This window comes from Saccopteryx leptura, chromosome 7, assembly GCF_036850995.1.
Source record: "Saccopteryx leptura isolate mSacLep1 chromosome 7, mSacLep1_pri_phased_curated, whole genome shotgun sequence".
In the NCBI taxonomy this organism is placed as follows: domain Eukaryota; kingdom Metazoa; phylum Chordata; class Mammalia; order Chiroptera; family Emballonuridae; genus Saccopteryx; species Saccopteryx leptura.
In genome coordinates, this window is record NC_089509.1 from 58,664,458 (window position 1) to 58,684,108 (window position 19,651).

At 39.8% G+C, this 19,651-nt stretch overlaps 1 non-coding gene across 1 annotated transcript; it reads right to left on the reverse strand.

Moving 5' to 3' along the window:
- Window positions 1–18,150: 18,150 nt before the first annotated feature.
- Window positions 18,151–18,257, reverse strand: LOC136379187 (U6 spliceosomal RNA). The gene has a single exon (XR_010746684.1). It is a non-coding gene; the product is annotated as a U6 spliceosomal RNA (small nuclear RNA).
- Window positions 18,258–19,651: the final 1,394 nt, after the last annotated feature.

Below are 19,651 nucleotides of genomic sequence, written 5' to 3' on the forward strand. Positions count from 1 at the left end.
AGAATAAAAAGTTTTTGCTCAGCAAGAGAAACTGATATAAAAATAAACAGACAGCCAACTAAATGGGAAATGATATTTTCAAACAACAGCTCAGATAAGGGCCTAATTTCCAAAATTTACAAAGAACTCATAAAACTCAACAACAAACAAACAAACAATCCAATAAAAAAATGGGAAGAAGACATGAATAGACACTTCTCCCAGGAAGAGATACAAATGGCCAACAGATATATGAAAAAATGCTCAGCTTCATTAGTTATTAGGGAAATGCAAATCAAAACTACAATGAGATACCACCTCACCCCTGTTAGATTAGCTATGATCAACAAGACGGGTAATAGCAAATGTTGGAGAGGCTGTGGAGAAAAAGGAACCCTCATTCACTGTTGGTGGGACTGTAAAGTAGTACAACCATTATGGAGGAAAGTATGGTGGTTCCTCAAAAAACTGCAAATAGAACTACCTTATGACCCAGCAATCCCTCTACTGGGTATATACCCCAAAACCTCAGAAACATTGATACGTGAAGACACATGTAGCCCCATGTTCATTGCAGCACTGTTCACAGTGGCCAAGACATGGAAACAACCAAAAAGCCCTTCAATAGAAGACTGGATAAAGAAGATGTGGCACATATACACTATGGAATACTACTCAGCCATAAGAAACGATGACATCAGATCATTTACAGCAAAATGGTGGGATCTTGATAACATTATAAGGAGTGAAATAAGTAAATCAGAAAAAAACAAGAACTACATGATTCCATACATTGGTGGAACATAAAAATGAGACTAAGAGACATGGACAAGAGTGTGGTGGTTACCAGGGGTGGGGGGAGGGAGGACAGGGGGAGAGTTAGGGGGAGGGGGAGGGGCACAGAGAACTAGATAGAGGGTGGCGAAGGACAATCTGACTTTGGGCGAGGGGTATGCAACATAATTTAATGACAAAATAACCTAGACATGTTTTCTTTGAATATATGTACCCTGATTTATTAATGTCATCCCATTACCATTAATAAAAATTTATTTAAAAAAAAATTGTATTTGTTTTAAGATCCAATGAAGGGCTGAACTTTAATTGTTAAATGAACATTCTTTTTAGTGATCTAGAGATGAAATAAAATGATCATACTGTTTTTCTAGGGTGTTTAATAAATATGTATACAGGGGGTCCTTGGGTTATGACATAGTTCTGTTCCTACGAGAGTGAGATAACCCAAATTTTGGTTAAGTTGAAACACACCCTAGCCTAAGTTACTTACCTATTCTAACTGGTATATGTTGCTAATGCTGGTCTTCCAGCCACAAAACTAGCAGTGTTTCCATCTCAATCATTATGCCACTTCGCTGTTTAGTTTTCAGTTGATTTCATGGGGGCTGATCCCTTTACATGCACTAGGATACAGTCTTTATGCTTGATAACTATTGCTACAGTAGAGTGGCTAAGGACTAGCACATGGCCGATGTTTGTTTCTGATTCTCCTTTTCCTGATCTCTTTACAATGTCTCATTTCACTTCCATTCTGATAGCTTTCCTCTTCTTCGAAGCACTGCCATCTGAAGACTCTGACTTTCATTTAGGAACCATGATAAGGGCCAAAAAGTCACCAGGCATAAGCCGAAACACTCATGTCTCAATTTTAAGTTTTTATGGGAGTGAGAGTCGTAACCTTGAAACATAGTGTGTTGAGACTGTTGTAACCCGAGGTCCCCTGTATTGCAAGAGTATCATGATTGTGATTAATAATTTTTAAGCATTAGAGAATACTTAATTATATTATAATTATTTTAGCCTCTATTTAAAAATTGCCACAAATTTATGAAACACACACACACACACACACACACACACATATATATATATGTTTTTCTTCTTTTCTAAGTGAGAGGAGGAGAGATAGAGAGACAAACCCCCACATGTTCCCTGACCAAGATCTACCTGGAGACCCTTGTGTGGGACTGATGGCTCTGCTCATCTAGGGCCATGCTCACAACCAATCTATTTTTAGCACCTGAGGCAGATGTGCTCAAACCAATTGAGCCATGGCTGCAGGAGGGGCAGAGAGAGAGAGAGAGAGAGAGAGAGAGAGAGAGAGAGGAGGGGGAGGGGTGGAGAAGCAGATGGTCACTTCTCCTGACTGGGAATCAAATCAGGGACATCACATGCTGGGCTGATACTCTACCACTGAGCCAACTGGCCCAGGTAAAACATTTTTTTTCCAAAAAAATTAAGTCCACTAGCAAAATGATCAAAATTGGCAACCTGCCCTTGAGATTGAGGAAGTAAAGAAAGATGAATGTATAGATGACACACTCATTAATAAGAAGGTGGAACTATGTAAATAAAAAATAGGGCTTTGAGTTTTAACTGTTTACTTGACCTACACATTCTCCTTTCTTTTTTCTCATTCTACACTATTGTATATGCTTGGCTAAAATATACACATTACTAAAATATCTGATTAGGTTGGCCTAATCTTTTGATTTAATAAACTATTTATTTTCATATTGTATAATTAACATACATGTATGTGTTCAGAGAGGGTGCTTTTCACCCTGGCTGGTGTCACAGTGGATAGAGCATCATCCAGGAGTGCCAAGGTCGCCTGTTCAATCCCAAGGGTTTTAGCTTGACCTGGATGTTACTGGCTTGATCCCAAGGATGCCAGCTCAACTCTCAGGTCACTGGTTCGAGCCCTGGTCAGGGCACATATGAGAAGCAATCAATGAGTGCATAACTAAATGGAGCAGTGAGTTGATGCTTTTCTCTCTCTCTCTCTCTCTCTCTCTCTCTCTCTCTCTCTGTTTTTTAGATTTACTTACTTTTTAGGTGTGTTACTACCTGTGATTACATTAAGTAGGCCTTTATTCACATTCATCAGCTGAGTAAATCTAAAATACAGAGGTAAAAATAGACATTGGATAAACTGTGATTCTGAGTATAGATAACTTAAAATGGTATTTTCATGTTGCTAAGAAACAGTTTCTTTTTAGTTGGACTAAAACTCTATCAATGTTTTCTGTTTCTCTCAGTTCTGTGAAACAATCCTTTACAATTCAATGAAATTACAAATTGAATATGGTTGGAGTACTTGTATTTATGTACAAACGCATAGATCCCTGCCTATGTAGCCAGCCTCCACGATGGCATCGAATAACCTGTAGTATGTAACTATTCTAGTTTCGCTCTTCTTACTTAGCATAATGCACTGGAGATTTACCCAAGTTCCTGGCATATTAGTACTTTGTCTTATACTGCTGAATGATGTTCCACTGTATACCACACTTCATGTCTCCATTCACTGATGGTTGTTTCCACACACTTCATGTCTCCATTCACTGATGGCTGTTTCCACACACTTCATGTCTCCATTCACTGACGGTTGTTTCCAGCTTTTGGCAATAATGATGTTGCTATAAATATTCACATGCAGGCTTTTGAGTGAACATAGATTTTTATTTCTCTTGGGAAAACACTGGAAAAGGATGGCTAGATCATAATTGCAAATACATATTTAACTTTACAAAAAACTTCCAACTAAAGTGACTATATCATTTTGTATTCTGATCAGCAATGTATAAGAATTCCAGCTGCTCAAAATTCTGTCCAGAGAGAGCATAGTTAGTCTTCTTAAGTTCAGATGTTCTCATAGGTATGTGGTAGTATCTCAGTGGGTTTTAATTTGGTGTTGTAGAAATCTTTGTTTATCATTTTGCTTTATTTCCAAATTTTCCATTGGGTGTTTTCTTATCATTTACATCTCTTCTCTGAAATTTCCTACTGTTTCATGCATAATGTCTACCTTTTCTGCTAAAACCGTTTGTTTGTTAATAATAGTTATTTTAAATTACCTGTCTGATAGTTCCAGCATCTGAGTCATCTCTGGGTCTAGTTGTTTTGATTGCTTTATCTAATGACACTAGGTTGTTTTTCCTTATCTTCTTATTTGTCTCATTGTTTTTGATTGAACACCAGACATGGTGTGTAGAACATAGGGACTGAGATAAATGGCATTTATACCAGGGTTTATGTACACCTCTTTTTTCTGCTAGGTGCTGTGTGTGGAGTTGACTTCATCTAGTTAGCAGGTGAGCTAGTCTTGTTGTTGGTATTGTTAGCTTCAGTAGACCACTGGCTTCAGAGTCCAGTAGTATTAACTTGCACTTAGGCTGGGGCTTGGGTACCAGAGAGTTTTTCTCAATGCCGCTGCTCTACCCTCAGACTTCAGCCTTTCCTATGTGCCCACCCCACAGAAGGGGTGGTTTCTCTTCATACTCTTGCCTATCCCCAAGGATTAGATTGCTATTGCTTGTTACTCAGGGTGCTAGCTGTTGTCCTGTCCCAACCTCAGTCTCCTGGCCTTCCTGAGTCTCAGGCATAAGATCCATAAATGATCCTGCTCTTATATCTATGGTGACTCTTGTATGGGACTTTGCCTACTGGTAGGAGACTTCTGATGGTATTGCTATAGAATTGTGAACACAGAACTCTCCCTGCATCTCCAACAATGATAAGGTTGTTTTCCTTTCTCCCCTTCTTAGCTGCAGTAGGTCTTTATCTTACCCTGAGGGTACAAGTTCTGCTCTTCCCCCAGGGGCTTGAGGCATTTCTTCCCCAGGGAAGTATCTAAGTTTGACTTTGGGTTTCCCACAGCAACTGTACTCCCCATCCTCCAGGCCTGCATCGCTGAGGAAGACTTCCTCTCATCCCTTGTCCTGACCCTACTCTTTCTCATGAACACCCAGTGGAGATCTGTGGAGAAGAGCTTGTGAGTGTAAACTCCCTTGTGTCTGTGGCTGCCAGAAGTTCTTGACTATCATATTAGCTCGAAGTCAGATTCTATAATTTGTTAGAAATTTTAGCTGAATTCTTCTTATTTGTTTGTATGACAGCTGGCATCTCTCGTTCAGCTGAAGGTGAGCCAGACCTCACCTCTTACATTCTCAGAGAGGTCTTGGATTCCAGGCTTCCTGGCTGCCCTTTGGTCTTAGCTCTCTCATGGGTTAAAAAGAAATGATGCTTTTGTATTTTATCTGTAGTCTTTCTTATTTCTAGGGTGGGAATAATGTTCTTGTTTTCTACATAGTAGGTAGAAGGGGAACCGTTACTCTACTTTAAAGATATCCTAGAGACTAAAACTTTACAAGTTTTTCAGTAATGCATTGCAGGGTTAGTAATTTTTACTATCATCAATTTTATCTTCACATTTGGCTGAGTCATAAAGTAACTGGGAATATAAAAGGCCAAGACAACTAGTATGTCTGGCACACTGCTAGGTGTACTCTAGTGCTGTCACCATTTCGATGTCCTACAAGAAAACATGAGTTTTAAGAAAAAAGTCCCTCTTCATGGGCGGAGGTGGCTGGCTGACCACCAAACATTTATGTTGCCTTCTATGGTATAATCTATAGGGGAGAGTTTTCCCTGCCATAAGCTACACTTTACAGCCCAATTTATAGCCATGTAAGTGCATTCTAGCCAATCAAATATTGCAGTATTTTTGAGAACCACTTTCAGTCTTGACCAACAAAAACCGGTCACTTCTCCATTTTCTTTCTCCTACACCAACTGGATGTAAATGCCCACATCTGGGAAGCAAGGTGTTTAAGATGGTAGAGCCCCCATCAGCCTGGATCCCTAATGGCTGTGTAGGATGGAGCTCACACACTCCCATCCCACCAACCTGGAACCAATGGGATTATTTCATGAGCAAGCAATAAACTTCGATTACTTTTCAGCTATTACATAGATTGGGGTCAGCTTGCCACAGCAAATAGCTAACTGTAACAAACACATTTTCCTTTTCTTTTTTTTGTTCAATCACTTTTTTCTTTTTCTTTTTTTTCTTTCTTTTTTTTTTCTTAAGCTGGAAACCGGGAGAGACAGTCAGACAGACTCCCGCATGCGCCCTACCGGGATCCACCCGGCACGCCCACCAGGGGCGACGCTCTGCCCACCAGGGGGCGATGCTCTGCTCCTCCTGGGCGTCGCTCTGTCGCGACCAGAGCCACTCCAGCGCCTGGGGCAGAGGCCAAGGAGCCATCCCCAGCGCCCAGGCCATCTTTGCTCCAATGGAGCCTCGCTGCGGGAGGGGAAGAAAGAGACAGAGAGGAAGGAGAGGGGGAGGGGTGGAGAAGCAGATGGGTGCCTCTCCTGTGTGCCCTGACTGGGAATTGAACCTGGGACTTCTGCACGCCAGGCCGACGCTCTACCACTGAGCCAACCGGCCAGGGCCTCAATCACTTTTTTCAAAAATATTCTTTGACTATGAGATTTTTTTTACTCATTTTATAGTATCATTTTAGGGCCTGACCTGTGGTGGCGCAGTGGATAAAGCATCAGCCTGGTAACGCTGTGGTCACCAGTTTGAAACCCTGGGCTTGCCTGGTCAAGGCACATATGGGAGTTAATGTTTCCTGCTGCTCCCCTCCTTCTCTCTCTCTAAAATGAATAAATAAAAACATAAAGTATAATTTTAAGTTTACAAGTTATCTGTAGGTCATGCATAGGAAATACTATTCTAGGCTCTTGCCATTCATGAGCAGGTAAAGTTGAGACGCTATAAACTAGATGAGATTTGGAAAAATACTTTTTTCTAGTACATGTTATAAAAATCTCATCTGATTGTGGCTGCCTGTAGTGCTGTGTTGGGAAATTTTCTGAGGCAGTGTCCAGGCCAATAGAAAAGAGCACTGTGATGAACTAGCAGTAACTGTCGTGGGCAAGTGAGGTAAGGATGATGGCTTGATTTCAAAAAACGTCATCATTCCTGGGGTTAAGCCAATGCCCTAGGATGCATTCAGTAGGCTGTTCCTAGAAATATAAGTCAGATTTAGTAAGTCTCAAACAAGAGGCACTTACCATTCAGGCAACATCTTTGTCATGGCTTTTATTTATATGAATTGTGTGATTTATTGGCAACCTTGATGGGCCAAATTATAAATGAAATTTAGATTTCCCTCTGCTTATTAATTCAGAAATCAGGTATTTCCAGGACTCACAAGTTCATTCTAGTAAAACAATTTTGAAGGCACACATACTGCTGCCACCTAGCAGTGGCTAAGCAGATGATGTTATCCTCTAAGATTGTGACCTGGTATCTTTATGACCAACTGACTTTTTTTTTTGGCTGATAGACTAGCCTAACAAATACAAAAAAACAAAGAATAGGAAGTATCCCCCTGGCACAGATAAGCCATAGGTGGTTAAAAAGCAGGCAGAACCCTACTTTCTATGGGATGAAAGTGCTTGGGTTTCTTAAGCTATATATTCTTAGTTACTCTTTTCTGGATGGCAAAATGATTAAGATACACATACCCAAGTCCAGCTAATACTGCACCCAAACAAAATCTCAGAATAATATTTTAAACAAAACATCAAAGACTTTCTGTTTTCACAAGACATGAAAAAAAGCCACATATTTTCAACACAAAATAAAATTGATAAATTAGCCAAGAAATTCAGGTAATTTCTAAGCATGAGAAAATACACATATTCTGAAAAAAATAACTGTCCTTGAATGTTTTTTAAAATGTCAATGCCATGAAAGAATTTAAAAAGAACACTGTTGAGGTGGGTTTTTTTTTTTTTTTTTAAATCCAAAGAGACTAAAGAGGTGTAACAACTAAATGCAATGCAATCTTCCATTGAATCTTGGATAAAACTAACCAAATGTGATATTTTTTTGTCTATTGGAAAAATGAATGTAAACTTTATGTGACATAGTAGGATTATATCAATGTTGAGTTTCTTAAGTATGATAATTGTAGGAAAAGGTAGGAGAATGTCCCTGTTCCTTGAAGATATGTGTTTTATATAAGACCATGGTGTCAAAATGTCTACCATTAACTTTCAGATGGTTCAGAAAAAGACATATCTCTGTATATAATACACAGAGAAATAAAATAAATGTGGCAACAGTTGGTGAATCTATGTAAAAGACATATAAGCATTGTTCTAGTCTCAACTTTTCTGTAGGTTTGAAAAATTTCAAATTAAAAAGTTGAGAAAAATAAATAAATTGAGAAAAAATTAAGATACTTTTATTTATCAAATTCAGTTTTTAAGGTAGGGATGACAATTGGTAATTTTTGGATGTTTTTAATTAGAAAGTTTGGACGTAGGGAGGGAATTTATCCATTATTTTAAATTCAGATAGTATACTTTTTCTTTCTAATATTTTCTTCTGTGCATCATAAATGACACTACATTGTAATATTTTAAATGTAATTTTCCACTTAATATTATGTCTTAAGCATTTTCTATAATATTATATCTTAAGCACTCATAATGACCACTTTTAATAATTTCTCAGTATTTTCATTTGAGGGAATATGTATTCCTTTAACAATTCTATAATTTAGATTTTTAATAAATAGCCTTCAATGAGCATCTCTGTATATAGCTTTTCCCATACTGTGGATTCTAATCTTGGTGTAGGTTCCATGGATGAGGTTCCTGGCTCAAACGATGGTTGGGGAGGAGCAGAAACATACTGTCGTGATTTATTCCCGTAAACAGCTAGTGCAGTAGTGAGAGCTTAATAAAAGTGAGCCATTTCAAACAGTTACATTCATTTAGCCTGAATACTCTTAGGTTTCTCACAGCCCTTCCTTGTCCACCCCCAACCCCCAGCCCTTACCCCACCCTCCTACACCAACTAGTTGTGGGGCCTTGGGTCTCTCTTTGCCACCATCTCTTCCTTTAGATGAGTTTTTCAAATTGAGATTCTGAGCACCAAGAGGCCAGTGAGAGGGTGTAAGGGGTCTTTCATCTTTTCATTATTTCACCAGCCTAACACAAATCATACAGGAATAAGCTTCATCAGTGCAGCTTACATGAGGAATCTCAGAAGCGCAGTCTCTGGCCCCAGTCGAGACTGGCTGAGACACAACCCCGGCCAACTGCTTACCTGCAACCTGAGACCCTGAGCTGGAACCCAGTTAAGTTGCTCTCAGGTGCCTAACTCTCAGAGATTCTGTGAGAGAATGAAGATTTATTGTTTTTAGCAAAGTTTTAGAGTAATTTGTTATGCTATAATAAATAAATAATACAGAGCTTGGAAATGGAATGTGGTCTTAACAAAAACATAAAATGTGGACAAAAGACTTGAACAAGTACCTCATAAAAAGATATCTAAGTGATCAATGAGCATATGAAAAGGAGCTCGTCATTAGTCATCTGGAAAATGAATATTAAAACCACAATGAAACGCCACTTACATACCCACACCAGAAAAGCTAAAATTAGAAAGACTGACAATTCCAAGTGTTGGTGAGTTGTGGGGTAACAGGGACTCATACACTGGTGATAGGAATACAAATTGGTGCAACCACTTTGAAAAATTAGTAAAGTTAACATAAACTTACCCCTATTTACCAGAAAGCTCACTTCTAGGTTTATCCCAAGAGAAATTATTGCATATGTTCAAAAAAGAGAAGGTAAATTTTTTTGTTTTAGCATCTTCATTCATTATAGATTTAACTACAAATAACCCAAATACTCCTCAGCAGGAGAATGGATAAATGAATTGTGGTATATTCAGGCAATGGAATACTATGCAGCAACAAAAATAAGTAAAGTATGTATACAGCAACTCAGATGAATCTCAGAAACATTATTTCAAGCAAAATCAGTAGATAATATATGGTTCTATTTATATGATATTCAAAAAACAGGTAAGACAAATCTATGGTGTTAAAAAGTAAGAGCAGTGATTATCTCAGGATTGGTAAATTGCACTGAATGAAAGATGTAAGGGAATTCTACACATGAAGCATGCTGCCACCTCAGGGCCTTTGCACTGACTCTTCCCCCTCTGTAATCTCTGTCTTCAGATATCATCCTTTACTTTATTCAGGTCTCTAGTTCTCATAATCACAGTTCTCTGGAAAATAGAGCCTCAGGCAAGGACTGTTCATGCTTTATTGGGGGAGGTACAATCCACCATAGCTGGTCACTCAAAGTGGTAGTTTTCTAGGATTGTTGTAATAAGGTACTAGGACTGGGTTGCCTAAAATAATAGAAATTTATTGTCTCACAGTTCTGGAGGCTAGAGGTCTGAAATTAAGATGTTGGCCGGGACATGTGCCCTCGGCAGGAAGGGGTCCTTCCTCGCCTCTTCCAGCTTCTGGGTTTGCTGGCAGTCCATGGTGTTCCTTGGCTGGTAGATGCATCACTCCAATCTCTCTCCATCGTTACATGACCATCCTCTCCCTGTGTGTGTCTGTCTTTTCTTCTTATAAGGCCCACCCTAATAACCTCATTTTAACATGATGACATAGAAAGACCCCATTTCTAAATCAGGTCACATTCACAGGGTTGACTTCATTATGTTTTTGGGGAACACAATCTGATCCATAACACTCAGTAAGCACACAGTCGTGGCCGGATCGATCAGCTCCTGACAGGCTGGCTGGAGAGAAGTTGGACTGGAACAGTCCATCAGAAGGAAAAAGGGAGAGGAAGTTTATGTGCCTGGTATCCTCCGGTCTTCTGTCTCTCACTGGTCAAAGTTCATTGAGCCCCGCTGACAGTTGCTCAGGAAACAAGGCCCTGCAGTTTATATTCTGGCTGAGTTTGGGGAGATGAGTGAAGAAAGGAGCCAGATACTCTAGGCCTATGGCTGGTGAGCCCCAGACAGGGAAACCACAGGGGCTGGTGCACGGAGTCTGCTAGCAACCAAGGAGGAGCAAGTGGTCCAGGATGAGACAGGTGGTAAGTCGACAGAGCCCATGCTGGGCTCAAATGTCACTTCATCCCAGAGGCCTTTTCTGACTACTTCATACCAAATAGAAGCCTCCCCTCCATTTTTGTATTCCTTTAATTGGGTTAATTGTTCTTCATAGCATTTATCCCCACTGGCATATGATATACATACTCATGTGCTTGTTTCTCATCCCACTGCAGCAATGCTCCTTGAGAGTAGGCAATCTATCCCCTACTCTTTCCCTGTGTCCAGTACAGTGCCTGACACATGGTAGGAGCTAAGTAGTTACCGAACTGAATGACCAGAAGAATGAGTATGGGTGTAAAGAAATAAAAAAGACCGAATCTCCACAGTCTGTTCAGGGTTTGCGAGTGGATGGCAGTGGAGACACTAGGCATCAACAGTCCTAACACGAGCAGGTCAGGCCCTGGGCTCACCTGAACAGAGGCTGCTTTTCCAGGGTTTAAACTGTGTGCTGACCAGAGGAGGTGAGAGGTTGGCAGATTCAGGGCAGGAGGCCTCAGAACCCTTGGGCAGAGAGAATAGAAGACAGCAGAAGGATCCCCCCAAGTGAACTTGGAGGGCCAAAGAGGTGTGGTTCCCTTGTTCTGCAGAGTCATAGTAGGTAACAGATCAGGCCATTTTTTCTTGATCTCTTCCTATACCTCCTGAGCTATTTCCTGCCTTTGGAACCCAACTAATCCATTTAATCTAGAAGTGCCACTAAAGGTATCTTTCTTAGTAGTGTGGTATTACTATATATATATATATTTTTTAATGTGAAAAATGTTTCCATCTAATCAAAGGAGCTCAATTCCTTTTTATTTTATTACTCAGACAAGATTTTATGTGCCTCACTTTAAATGAGAATTCTGTTTTACTTTCTTCAAGTTCTGCATGTTCTTGGTTTAATATAATCAAGATTTTTAGTCATATTCTCTCCCTTCTCTGCTTATTTTCTCTGAAGAACCCACTATATAAACTCAAGCAATCTATTTTTGAAATATGTAGGAGCTCATATTGGATCACATGTGAAAAGAATGTTGTAACAAATGCTAAGTGACTGAAATTTGTTAAAAATTATTATTATTATTTTTAGTGAGAGAGAGAGAGAGAGAGAGAGAGAGAAGATAGATAGGGACAGACACTAGAAGGGAGAGAGATGAGAAGCATCAATTCTTTGTTGCGGCACCTTAGTTGTTCACTGATTGCTTTCTCATATGTGCCTTGACCAGGGGGCTACAGCAGAGCCAGTGACCTTGAACTCAAGCCAGCGACCATGGGGTCAGGTCTGTGATCCCTCGCTCAAGCTGATAAGCCTGTGCTCAAGCCAGCAACTTTGGGGTTTAGAACCTGGGTCCTCAGCATCTCAGGCCGATGGTCTATCCATTGCACCATTACCTCGTCAGGCTCAAAAATTTTTTATGGCAATTTTTCCTATTAATGTAAAAATGTGTATAACACAGAGATTTTCTGAGTTGAGTAATATACTGTGCTACTCTCACACAATATAAAAAAGCAGTAGCAGCTTGTTATTTCATCAAAATGGATATACTCTTCTAGAAAATAGGCCTTAGATGAATTCAGTGACATGGTGACATTATTCTCACCCCGAATTATTTACCCAAGTTCATTACTGCCACTTTATCAACTGAATTTGAAGGGGGGCAGACAACACTTTCCCATGTGGGGCAGCTTTGGCTCAGTAAGGAGGCGTTTGGTAGGGTAGTATGTTGAATTTGGTTAACCCCCATAGCTAGTTTGGATCAGAGTGATTAGCATATCAATAATTTTCCCTACTCTTTGTTTCAGAGGAATTGTTCTCTCTGAAAAGGTGGCCAGGTGAAGCTTTTAAGCTCTTCCACTGGCCTGTCACAGATGTTAAATTGCAAGTTTCATTTGAGGCACCAAAATAGAATAGATATGAAATCCCAATGTGAGGTGCTAAGATGCACTTTCTTTTTTTTTTTATTTTTTTTATTTTTTTATTTTACTTTATTTTATTGTATTTATTTTTAATGGGGTGACATCAGTAAATCAAGATACATATATTCAAAGATAACATGTCCAGGTTATCTTATCGTTCAATTATGTTGCATACCCTTCACCCAAAGTCAGATTGTCCTGTCACCCTCTATCTAGTTCTCTTTGTGCCCCTCCCCCTCCCCCTTCTCTCTCCCCCCTCCCCCCATAACCACCACACTCTTATCAATGTCTCTTGGTCTCACTTTTATGTCCCATTTACGTATGGAATAATGCAGTTCCTGGTTTTTTCTGATATACTTATTTCATTCCGTATAATGTTGTCAAGATCCCACCATTTTGCTATAAATGATCCGATGTCATAGATGCACTTTCAATCAAAATACCAAGACCAATTTCATGAGTCTAACACTCCTTATCCAATGGAGAAAATCAGAGTGCACAGGAAGTGGACAGTCAGGGAGGAGTCCATGTGGAGTATTTTCTTGGTGAGAGCTGTGCTATGAGTCCCTGCACCAAGGGTGGCTAAGGGAGGGCTTCATGGGCTACTCAGAGGACAGTACCTATGGTCAGGGGGCTCAGCGGATCGATGTCTGATTCCAGCCTGGAAACTTAAAGACAGGAGCCAGGGACTGGCGAGCTTCTTGGCAGTGGGGGAAGTGCTGTTATTAGGACTGGTCTGCATTCTCAAGTTTATTGGAGCAAAGTGGGCAGGAGAGTTTCTATGGAACAGGTGTGGTACAGAAGGTTCTTTCTGCAGCCCTTTTCAGTCCTGCTTGGGAAGACAGCTGCATGTGGTTAGAGGATAAACTGGGTCTCCAGAGAGGCAGTGTGGAGGGGACCTCGGGAAAGCCAGGTCTAAGTGGAAAGCAGATAGTCAAGAGAATGGCGCTTGCCTACGTTGAAGGGCCAGCAGGGAGGCTTCCCAGGAACACCTGAAAACACTCAGGAGGGATAAAGCTGGCTTGACACCTTTGCCAAGCCTTGAAAATGTCAGACTGTCTTACAACTGTCCTAGTAAAGAACTTTCCCACCTTCCTTTCCTCCCTCCTCTCTCATTCCCTACTCCTCCTACCCTGAAAGGTTAAAAACTAGCATTAACCGGCCCTGGCCGGTTGGCTCAGTGGTAGAGCGTCGGCCTGGCGTGCAGAAGTCCCGGGTTCGATTCCCGGCCAGGGCACACAGGAGAAGCGCCCATCTGCTTCTCCACCCCTCCTCCTCTCCTTCCTCTCTGTCTCTCTCTTCCCCTCCTGCAGCGAGGCTCCATTGAAGCAAAGATGGCCCAGGCGCTGGGGATGGCTCCTTGGCCTCTGCCCCAGGTGCTGGAGTGGCTCTGGTCGCAACAGAGCGACGCCCCGGAGGGGCAGAGCATCGCCCCCTGGTGGGCATGCCGGGTGGATCCCGGTCGGGCGCATGCGGGAGTCTGTCGGACTGTCTCTCCCCGTTTCCAGCTTCAGAAAAATACAAAAAAAAAAAAAAAGAAAGAAAAAAAAGAAAAAACTAGCATTAAGTAGGGGCAGAGACGAGCAAGGGAAAGAGAAGCTGACCACCTCCTCTTTCCTAAAGGCTGGACCTCTGCTGGCTAGCTCTAGAAGGGGGAGGCAGAGAGAATTCCTATTTCTGAATAAAGATTGATTTAGTAATATATTGGTTTGGACATTCTAAAAGAAAGACTAATGTTTTCAATTTACCTGTAAGAGACCAAAAAAGCTATATTCAGTGGCAGGGTTAGACTTACCTGCACTGAACAAGTTTAAAGGAACAGAGAGAGAAAAAAAAGTAAAATTGCTTTTATAATTTTACCTCGGAAGTACTGCTTCTTCAATGAATTGGTTACATCACCAGCAGGAGTGATGGATGTACTTTTATAACCCACCTTCCAGCGAGCTAACTAAAACAAGGTAAGTCAGGTTCTCCTCACCCACAGATACCGTGAATGATAGAATTCTCTCTATGATAGAATTCCCAGTGATGGAAAAATGTAGGACCTGACCAGGCGGTGGCGCAGTGGATAGAACATTGGATCGGGATACAGAGGACCCGGGTTCGAAACACCAAGGTGGCCAGCTTGAGCACAGGCTCATCTAGTTTGAGCAAGACTCACCAGCTTGAGCTCAGGGTTGTTGGCTTGAGCAAGTGGTCACTCGGTCTGCTGTAGCCCCCGGGTCAAGGCACATATGAGAAAGCAATCAATGAACAACTAAGGTGATGCAACAAAGAATTGATGTTTCTCATCTCTCTCCCTTCGGGTCTGTCTGTCCCTCTCTCTGTCTCTGTCACACACACACACACACACACACACACACACACACACACACATACACCATAAATGTAGGGCCCTATACTGCTTCTATCACCATGCTATTGACCTACATATTGCAATAAATACCCAGTGGTATGTATTTGTATCTCTCATATGAAGAATGACAGATCTAGACATATAGTAAATGAAGAAAAGATTGTGAGTGCAAGTCTCAGATAGTCCTTGGAAAGATTTAGCATTTCTCAGGGAGCCAGACCTATCCCTTGTATCCTACACAGTCAAAACTTGCAATTTACAAATGCCAAGGCCATTATGTGTGAATGATTTCTACTCATTGTTACCAGGTCCCTGTGAAATGCAGAGGGTAGATCCTATTATTATACAGAGAATAACAACAATAGCTAAGAGTTATCGAGCACACACTATATAATATCTGGCACTTGTGATAAATGTCCTATAAGCATCATATTCATGTATCATGCCATTAATTTCTTCACTTTACAGATGATGAAACAGGGTCTTAGACTATGTAATTCATTTAAGATCAAACGGTAGAAAATGAAGCTGGAATTTGAACTTGGCTGTCTGTCTCCAAATTCCTAATTTTGAGCCTCTGTTCAGATGGAGAAAATGGAACTCAGGTGTGAAGTTAACTCATTCAAGGTTCTACAACTAGTAGTAATTGATTTTAATAGACCTGGGTCTTGTACCTTCTCATTCTCATTTCATTGGAGATCTTCAGTGGAGATCTCACACTCATAGAGAATTCACTGAACTAGAAGAAGAGGATTAAACATTTCTTCCAGTGAGAAAAATAGGCCTCAAATGATAATCTATTATAGTTAATGATACTGTATTGTATGTTTGCAAATCATTAAGAGAGTAGATTGTACAAGTTCTCAACACAAGAAAAAATTTTTTAACTGTATGTGGTGATGTGTTAATTAGGCTTATTGTGGTGATTATTTCACTGTATATACAAATATTGAATCATGTTATACAGCTGAAATTAATAAAATGTTATGTCAGTCATAGCTTGATAAGAAAGATAGTTTAAGTAAATTATATCTATAAATTATATTCTGTAGCCAGTAAAAAAATTAATGAGGACTTTTAATCTTTTTTTTTATTATTCAGTGAGAGGAGGGGAGGCAGAGACAGACTCCTGCATGTGCCCTGACCGGGATCCACCTGGCAACCCCCCTATGAAGCAATGCTTTGCCCACTTTTAATTTTTTTTTAATTTTTATTTATTGATTTTAGTGAGAGAGAAAGGAGGAAGAAAGACAGACAGAGACAGAGACAGGAATAGTTAGCTATTCCTGTATGTGCCCTGACTGGGAATCAAACCGGCAACCTCTGCACTTTGGGATGATGCTATAACCAACTGAGCTCTCCGGCCAGAGCCCTTAATGAGGACTTTTTAAACATATAAAATTTTTTTCCATTCCTAGTAGTAAAGTAGCCTATAAAATATATTAATGCTTTCAAGTCTGCATGAATAAAGTAGCCCTTCCGTATCCATAAAGGATAATTCTAAGACCCCCACCCGAAACCACAGATAGTACCAAACTGTATACATACAATGTTTTTACCTATACAGCCATATCCATGATAAAGTTTAATTTATAAATTAGGCACAGTACATTAACAACAATAATAAAATAGAACAAATATAATAATATACTGTAATCAGTGGTGGGATTCAGAAATTTAACAACCGGTTCTCTGCTCTAATGACTGTTTTAAGTATAAAAAAATGATATATCGAAAGGTATTTTATTATTTCATGCATTTAATACTTAAATAAGAATAACAAAAGAGGTACACAAAACTAGATTATAAGAGTTTTAAAATGTTAATGAAAAAATATTAAATAGTACCCGACAAAAAACAATAACACTATTATTTAAGATATTTCCATATTGCTTCTTTTTTTTTAATAATTTTATTTTTTTAATGGGGCGACATCAATAAATCAGGATACATATATTCAAAGATAACAACTCCAGGTTATCTTGTCGTTCAATTATGTTGCATACCCATCACCCAAAGTCAGATTGTCCTCTGTCACCTTCTATCTAGTTTTCTTTGTGCCCCTCCCCCTCCCCCTTTCCCTCTCCCTCTCCCTCTCCCTCTCCCTCTCCCCCCTCCCCCCGTAACCACCACACTCTTATCAATGTCTCTTAGTTTCACTTTTATGTCCCACCTATATATGGAATAATGCAGTTCCTGTTTTTTTCTGATTTACTTATTTCACTTCGTATAATGTTATCAAGATCCCACCATTTTGCTGTAAATGATCCTATGTCATCATTTCTTATGGCTGAGTAGTATTCCATAGTGTATATGTGCCACATCTTCTTTATTCAGTCATCTATTGACGGGCTTTTTGGTTGTTTCCATGTCCTGGCCACTGTGAACAATGCTGCAATGAACATGGGGCTGCATGTATCTTTGCGTATCAATGTTTCTGAGTTTTTGGGGTATATACCCAGTAGAGGGATTGCTGGGTCATAAGGTAGTTCTATTTTCAGTTTTTTGAGGAACCACCATACTTTCTTCCATAATGGCTGTACTACTACATTCCCACCAACAGTGTATGAGGGTTCCTTTTTCTCCACAGCCTCTCCAACATTTGCTATTACCTGTCTTGTTGATAATAGCTAATCTAACAGGTGTGAGGTGGTATCTCATTGTAGTTTTGATTTGCATTTCTCTAATAACTAATGAAGATGAGCATCTTTTCATATATCTGTTGGCCATTTGTATTTCTTCTTGGGAGAAGTGTCTGTTCATGTCCCCTTCCCATTTTTTTTATTGGATTGTTTGTTTGTTTGTTGTTGAGTTTTATGAGTTCTTTGTATATTTTGGATATTAGGCCCTTATCTGAGCTGTTGTTTGAAAATATCATTTCCCATTTAGTTGGCTGTCTGTTTATTTTGTTATCAGTTTCTCTTGCTGAGCAAAAACTTCTTAGTCTGATGTAGTCCCATTCATTAATTTTTGCCTTCACTTCTCTTGCCTTTGGAGTCAAATTCATAAAATGCTCTTTAATACCCAGGTCCATGAGTTTAGTACCTATGTCTTCTTCTATGTACTTTATTGTTTCAGGTCTTATGTTTAGATCTTTGATCCATTTTGAGTTAATTTTAGTACAGGGGACAAACTGTAGTCCAGTTTCATTCTTAAAAATATGGAACGCTTCACGAATTTGCGTGTCATCCTTGCGCAGGGGCCAGGCTAATCTTCTCTGTATCGTTCCAATTTTAGTATATGTGCTGCCGAAGTGAGCACCCATATTGCTTCTTGATGGGCGTTCTCACTTGCAACTTTTTTCACCTATGGACGGAATGAACATTACTACAGGTGCTTAGAATATGCTGTTGTGCAGATGAACGTTAAAAAGTGTAAGGAACGTAAATGTGTGATTTCCACATTGGGCAGTTGCCCAGGTGCCCACCTTAGAGAGAACCCTGATTACAAGTGCCATTCTAACAACCGGTTGCCTGAACTCAACAAAACATTAGGTGTCGATTCTGCCGAACCAGTGTGAACTGACTGAATCCCACCACTGACTGTAATGTAAGTTATGTGAATGTGGTCTAACCTCCAAATCTTACTGTGTTGTACTCACCCTTCTCATGATGAGATGATATAATGTTTATGTGATGAGATGTGCTTGAACTTTAAGGTGTTACAGCAAAACTAGTATGATTGTCTTTTTCCTTCTTCACAATTTCATGGGTAGAAGATTCATTCTTATCATAGATCTTACCTACTCCAGCATACATTTTTTTTTTCCTTATGAAGTCAGGAACTGTTTACTTAAAGGAAATGCTATGTGGCTTCTCTTTGGCATATCCAAATTGCCTGCATCTGTATCACTACTCTTGTTCTTTGGAGCCATTTTTAAGTAAATACGGGTTACTTCAACATACCCACTGTGATACTGCAACAGTTGATTTGATAACCAACAGGGCTACTCAGTGACTAGTAGGTTGAGAAGGAATACAACATGGATGTACTATACAAAGGGATAATCTACATCCTGGCAGCACAGATTGGGACAATGCGAGATTTCATCATGCTACTCAGAATGGCACGCACTTTAAAAATTAGTGATTGTTTATTTCTGGAATTTTTCACTTAATATTTTTGGACTGTGATTAACTGGGTGACCCTGGGTAACAAACTGTGGATAAGAGGGGACTGTTGTATATGTATCCATACACAGCTATGCAAAATTGAATGTAAGTAGTTATATGCATGTGTTTATGGGTATATATATGATTGTATCTTTTTAAAATAGAAAATTTAGAATGAAATGCACTAATATATTAGCAGTGATATCTCTAGGTGATAAAATTATGGGTAATTTTTACTTTTTATTCTAAAATTTTCTTTATTTCTTCCTCCAAATCAAAATATGTTCTCCCCCTCCAATGGCAGGTTTATTATTTTTTAAATTATTATTTACATTTACTTTTTGACAGTCTTATGGAGATATAATTTGCGTGCTACAAAATTCACTCATCCTAAATATATCATTTGAAGATTAAATACAATAAAAAAGAGAGAAAGAGGCCCTGGCCGGTTGGCTCAGCGGTAGAGCGTCGGCCTGGCGTGCGGGGGACCGGGTTCGATTCCCGGCCAGGGCACATAGGAGAAGTGCTCATTGCTTCTCCACC